The following is a 6,907-nucleotide window of genomic DNA, read 5'->3' as shown; positions in this document are numbered from 1 at the left end:
GTGTGAATGCCACTCTTTGGAAGTTGATATGACACTAAAACCAAAGAGGAAAATGCATGTGAGTAACGGACGCGCTGCCGCTGCTGCCGCCAATAATGACAATGAGCTTTTCTCGAGTTAAGAGTCCGATACCATGTGCGTTATTTTACACAAATGAATTCACTTTAACCTAGAACACCTTCATGAAAGTGGTGGGTTAAGATGATCCAAAGATGAGCCCAATGACCCCTGCCTACTGATATTAACACCCTACGTGACCCTCACACTGGATGGACTTAGTGACTTGCTTCTAATGATGAGAATATGGCAAAGTAATGGAATGTCACCTCAAATAACAAAGGCCATATATGATAAACCTAAAGCTAACATCATACTCAAAGGCTAAAGCTTTTCCTCTAAGACCGGGAACAGGATAAGGATGCCCACTCTGGCCACTTTTATTCAACACAGTCCTGGAAGTCCTAGCTGCAGCAATCACATGAGAAAAAGAAATCAAAGGCATCCAAATTGCTTCGGAAAAAGCAAAACTGTCATTACTTGCAAGTGACCTAACACTATACATAGAAAACCTGGAAGACTTCACCAAAAAACTATCAGAACTAATAAATGAAACCCACCAAGTTGCAGGACACAAAGTTAATATACAGAAACCTGTTGTATTACTATACCCTAATAATGAACTAGGACGAAGGGAAACTTAGAAAACAATCCTATTTACAATTGCATCAGTAAAAACAAAATACTTAAGAATGGATTTAACCGAGGAAATGAAAGACTTGTACTTTGAAAAATACAAGACACTGATAAAAGAAATTGAAAATGACACAAACGGAAAGACATCCTGTGTTCATGGATCAGAAGAATTAATAATGTTAAAATGTCCATACTGCTCAAAGCAATCTACAGATTCAATGCAAACCCTATCAAAATACCAACAGCAATTTTCATAGAACTAGAACAAATAATACTAAAATTTATATGGAACCACAAACAACCCCAAGTAGCCATGGCAATCCTGAGAAAGAAAAACAAAGTTAAGGTATCACAATCCCAGATTTTAAACTATACTGCAAAGCTACAGTAATCACAACAGCATGGGACTAAACCAAAAATAGACACATAGATCAATACAACAAAACAGACAGCCCAGAAATAAACCCAAGCTTATGGATGATCAATTACTCTATGACAAGGGAGGCAAGGATACACAATGGGGAAAAGACAGTATTATTAGTAAACGGTGTTGAGAAAACTGGACAGCTACATGGAAAAGAATGAAACTGGACCACTTTCTTACACCATACACAATACTCAAAATAGATTAAAGACCTAAATGTGAGACCTAAAACCATAAAACTCCTAAAAGAAAACATGGCAGTAAACTCTTAGATATCAGAGTATTGCTAACAGCAATATTTTTTGGATCTGTCTCCTCAGGCAAGGGCAACAAAAGCAAAAATAAACAAATGAGACTATGTCAAACTAACAAGGTTTTGCACAGTAAAGGAAACCATCAACGAAACGGAAAGGCAATGTACTGAATAGGAGAAGATATTTGCAAATGACGTATCTGATAAGGGGTTAGTATCCAAAATATATAAAGAACTTACACAACTCAACACCAAAAAAACAATCCAATTTAAAAAATGGGCAGAGGACCTAAATAGACATTTTTTCAAAGAAGACATACAGATGGCCAACCTACACATGAAAACATGCTCTACACCACTAGTCATCAGGGAAATTCACATCAAAACCACAAGGGGCGCATGGGTGGCTCAGTCGGTTAAGCATCCGACTTCGGCTCAGGTCATGATCTTGAGGTTTGTGGGTTCGAGCCCTGCATTGGGCTCTGTGCTAACAGCTCAGAGCCTGGAGCCTGTTTCAGATTCTGTGTCTCCCTCTCTCTGCCCACCCCTCCCCGACTCATGCTCTGTCTCTCTCTCTCAATAATAAATAAGCATTAAAAAAAATTAAAAAAAAAACCACACAATGAAATATCACTTCACACCTGTCAGAATGGCTATTATCAAAAAGATAAGAAATAACAAGTGTTGGCAAGGAAGTGGAGAAAAGGGAACCCTTGTGCACTATTGATGAGAATATAAATTGGTGCAGCCAGTGTGGAAAATAGCATGGAGGTTCCTCAAAAACTTAAAAAGAGAACTACGGGGGTTACTGGCTGGCTCAATCAGCAGAGCATGGGACTCTTGATCTCAGAGTTGTAAGTTCAAGCCCCACGATGGGTGTAGAGAGTACTTAAAACAAAAATCTTGAAAACAAAACAAAACAAAACAAACAAAAACCCCCAGAACTATGGTATGATCCAGAAATTGCACTTCAGGGTGTTTACCCGAAGAAAACAAAACACTAATTCAAAAAGATATATGCACCCTTATGTTCATTGCAGTGTTATTTACAATGGCTAAGATATGGAAGCAACCTAAGTGTCCACTGAGAGTTGAATGGATAAAGCGATGTGGTATGTATATATGTGTGTGTATATATATATACATAAACATACACATACACACACATACACATGCACTGAAATATTATTCAGCCATAAAAAGAATGGATCTTGCTACTTGTGACAACATGGATGGACCTAGAAGGAATTATGCCAGGTAAAATAAGTCAAACAGAGAAAAACAAATACCATATACTTTCACTTATTTGTGGATTCTAAAAAACAAAACAGAACAGAAGCAGATTCATAAATACAGAAAACATACTGGTAGTTGCCAGAGGGTTGAGAGGCAGGGGGATGGGCAAAATAGGTGAAGGGGATTAAGAGATACAAACTTCCAGTTTTAAAACAAATAAATACAGGGATGTAAAGTACAACAAAGGAAATGTAGTTAATAATGTTGTAACAACTTCATATGGTGACAGATGGTAACTATACTTATCGTGATCATTTTGTAATGTGTATAAAAGTCAAATCACTACCTTGTACATCTGAAGCTAATAACCTATGTTAACTATATTTCAATTAAAAATAAAGATCAAAAACATTCTAGTAAATCTGCAGCCCCAGATGTAAATTTCATCATATTCAACTTTTACTATTTTAAGTTGTTTTCGGATAAGGTGTGGTACAAATAAGTAAAATATTCAGCTTTTAAGAGCTGAATCCTTTCAGGGGTGCCTGGGTGACTCAGTCAGTTGAGCGGCCTTGACTCTTGATTTTGGCTCAGGTCATGATCTCACTGTTCTGTTCAAGGGATCAAGCCCCACCTCAGGCTCCACCCTGACAGTGCAGAGCCTGTTTGGGATTCCGTCTCCCTTGATCTCCGTGCCGCCGGCCGCCAGTCCCCAACCCTTTCAAAAATAGACAAACAACAAAAAAAGCTGAGTCCTTCAGTTCTGGAAGCCAGTAAATCCACTAACTATGCACTGACCACCCACTGAGTGCAAAGCTGTGGACCAGATTTTTTCCTCCCCACATACACCCTAATTTCCAGTACAATCCCCTGGCCAATCATGTTATCCTACATAGCATTCCCTTTCCTCCCTGCATTAATTCAGAAGAGAGAACCCAAATCATTCAAGGTAACATACAGCCTTTAACCAGATCTACCTGAACTTCAAAAATTCTCTACAAAGGTAAGTATAATATTTTCTTCTTTTGCTATTTGGCACCACGGAGTCCGGATGCTAGTTAATTGAGGCCATTCACACCAGCAGAAGCTCAGGGGTGGAGTCAACTCGGGAACAAGTCAAGAGACGGCATGCACACCAGAGCAAGGGTGTCAGTGTCAGGATAATCTGGGTTCTGGGATTCCCCAGCTGAGTGATCTTGGGGCAGGTTTCCTAAGCTCTCCAAGTCACAGCTCCCTCACCTATAAAATGGGGACAATTATCTATTTCGCAAAGTTGCTGTGAGAATTAAACGAGATTCTATATGTGCAAGGGCCCAGCCTAGTCATGGCATTCACTTTATCACGTGGTAATCAGTACGAAGAATGTGCCAACACGGTGGTGAAGCAAGCAGTTCCTGCCACGTGCCTCTCCCTCTAAACTGGGGCTACTACAGTCTACGGGCCAAGACAGGTGTTAAACGAGTGCTTAAGGTACATAACTAATCGTTATAACAAGGGAAGTTCTAAGCCACCATAGCCTAGTTTCGAGTTCCCAGCACGGTAGCTAAGAAATGGTAAGCAGATATATGGATTAAACAATATTCTGCTCTGCTAAACTTGTCTTTATCTAGTCAATCTCCATGTCCTTCTACCTCCCTCCCTTCTCCTTACTTCCCGCATCATGACATTTCTAGACCACCTTCATCTTCAAACAAAATTCAACGAACCATTTTCTCCTATTAACGCATTTATATCAAAGCATACATGACGGCAAAGGTTTATTAGCAGAGTACCTTTGCCTACGACTAACACCAGTATCTTCATTTTAAGCTACACCTTGGCATTACCCAAGGAAGAGGGTATCTCTTGTAGAATTTTAGGTTTTCTTTTTTTTTTCTTCTTTTTTGTTTTGTTTTGGTTTTTGGAGAGACAGAGTGCTCGAGGAGGGTAAGGGGCAGAGAGAGAGAGAGAGAGAGAGAGAGAGAGAGAGAGAGAGAGAATCCTAAGCAGGCTCCACGCTGAACACAGAGCCTGACACAGGCTTGATCCCACTACCCTGGGATCACCACCCCAGCCAAAATCAAGAGTCATACGCTCAGGCAACCAAGCTACCTAGGCACTCAGGTTCGTTCGTTCTTTCTTTCTTTCTTTCATTTTTATTTATTTATTTGTTTATTTATTTTTGAGACAGAAAGAGCACACACGAGCAGGGAAGGGGCAGAGAGAGAGGGAGGCAGAGGATCTAAAGCAGGCTCTGTGCTTACAGCAGACAGCCCAACGTGGGGCTCGAACTCACAAACTGTGAGATCATTACACGAGTTGAAGTTGGACACTTAACCACTGAGCCACTCAGGTGCCCCCATTGTTTTTAAGTTTATTTATTTATTTTGAGAGAGAGAGAGAAAGCACAAGGGGGGGGGGTGGAGGAAGCCAGAGAAAGAGAGAGAGGGAGGGAGGGAGGGAGAGGAAGAGAGAGACAGAGAGAGAGAATCCCAAGCAGGCTCTGCATTGTTGGTGCAGACCCAACATGGGGCTCGAACTCACTAACAGTGAGATCATGACCTGAGCCAAAGTCAGATGCTTAACTGACTGTGCACCAAAGCGCCCCATCATTTTTTTTTTAATTAAAAAATATTAGGAAGTTTTTCAGCTTCAAAGTATTTCAAATTTACAACTAAGTTGCAAAAATTAAAAAAGAATGTTTCCAGATACAGTTCACTCGTCTTTCCCAAATGTTAACATTGTACACAATTATAGCCCACTTACTGAATCTAGAAAATTACCACTGATGAAATATTATTCAGGTTTTGACTATTGAGAGAAGTATTGGTGACCGAGAGAGAGCCAGACGCATTCTGGACACTGGCCTCAAGGGCGATTTAAACCAGTGGACAATTCAGGATATCATTAATTTTGGGTTTCCAATGATGAAATAATGGGTGGGGGCATGTATGTTACCTTCATAATTTCCTTTTGTGTATACCAATGCTAAAATTTACGTGGATCTCTAAAAGATGCAAACTGAAGAGAGTTCTTTTTCTGGCAAGTATTGGTCCCAGGGCACAGGTACTCTGCTGAACTTCTCGAAGTCAAAGATAAGATTCCTGTTCTACTCGTGTGCCACTACTCTGCTCATCTTTAGAGGGATTATCACATTTAATCTTTACAACAACCCTAGGAGGTAAGAATTCTCGTTATGCCTATTCGAAGCAAAAAAAAAAAAAAAAAAAAGAGGCTTTAGAGAGCTTGCAAGGAAACCAGGCAGCTCCTCGGTTTAACTTCCATGCCACACTGTGATAACTGCTCTTGGTATGTTTTCAAGTCTGGAATAATATATTGATATAGGAAATCACTGGTCCCTGTTTTATATAAAACATAACCCGTGCATATTACCATAGAAATGGCTTAAAAAGAAAGACAAATATATAATAAACCTTCAAAAGACGGGTATACTTAGGAACCAAAGTTTGTCAATAGGACGGGTTTACACGTTACTTCACCTTTTTCCAGAAGCACTGTTGTCCCTGTTAAGAGTATGTCAAGATACAAATGTGTGTATGGGAACGGTGGAGGAACAGAAACAGCCTAAAGTCAAGGAGGAACGACTTCCTCAGCCTAGGACATCAATCCCTGAGAGTGCATATTCCCACCCTTTTTGCTTTTATTCAGAGGGATACACAACCTTGATATTTTAACCTATGGTCAAGTGGTTATTACATTGATCATACCTTGTGGTTGTTTTCAAATGCACACATTCTAGTACCTGGGGCGTCTGGGTGTGTGTTAACTTTTCTTTAAGAGTCCTGGCGCTTTCTCAGCTGGTCCAAGCCTGGTAAAGAGAGTTAGCCTTGGCGATGGAGTAGAACCTTCTTCACTTTCTCCAAATGTTTACTGTGATCCTACTGTGTCTGAGGATGTGGGTACCTGATAAGCCCATCCCCTCTCGAGGCGAAACTACTGAAAGGACCCCACCCGTGTGGAGGGGCGGAACGGCATCTCCCCACGGGAAGAGCCGCACCGTTGTCCCCACACAGGGGACGGGGAGACGGATGCACTTGCACGTGGGCCCCTGTGGGTTCCACTCTCTTTTGAAATTCATTTTTAACATGAATTTTAATTTAAGGTGTCTCAAAGCTGGACCCCCTCTTTTGAGAACAGAGGAGAGGGCGATGGGAGAAGGCTTTCCTTCGGACCCCCAGCGGCGGGGAGCTGGCGAGCGAGGATGCGGGGTCCCGGGGAAAGGGCCCTCTGTCGTACACACCTTCTAGTTCCCGCTCCTCTGCAGCAGCCCGTCCTGGACCCCACCGCCGCGTGCCTTCACT

Source organism: Panthera tigris, chromosome C1 (genome assembly GCF_018350195.1).
Source record: "Panthera tigris isolate Pti1 chromosome C1, P.tigris_Pti1_mat1.1, whole genome shotgun sequence".
NCBI lineage: Eukaryota > Metazoa > Chordata > Mammalia > Carnivora > Felidae > Panthera > Panthera tigris.
This window is presented reverse-complemented; position numbering follows the sequence as displayed.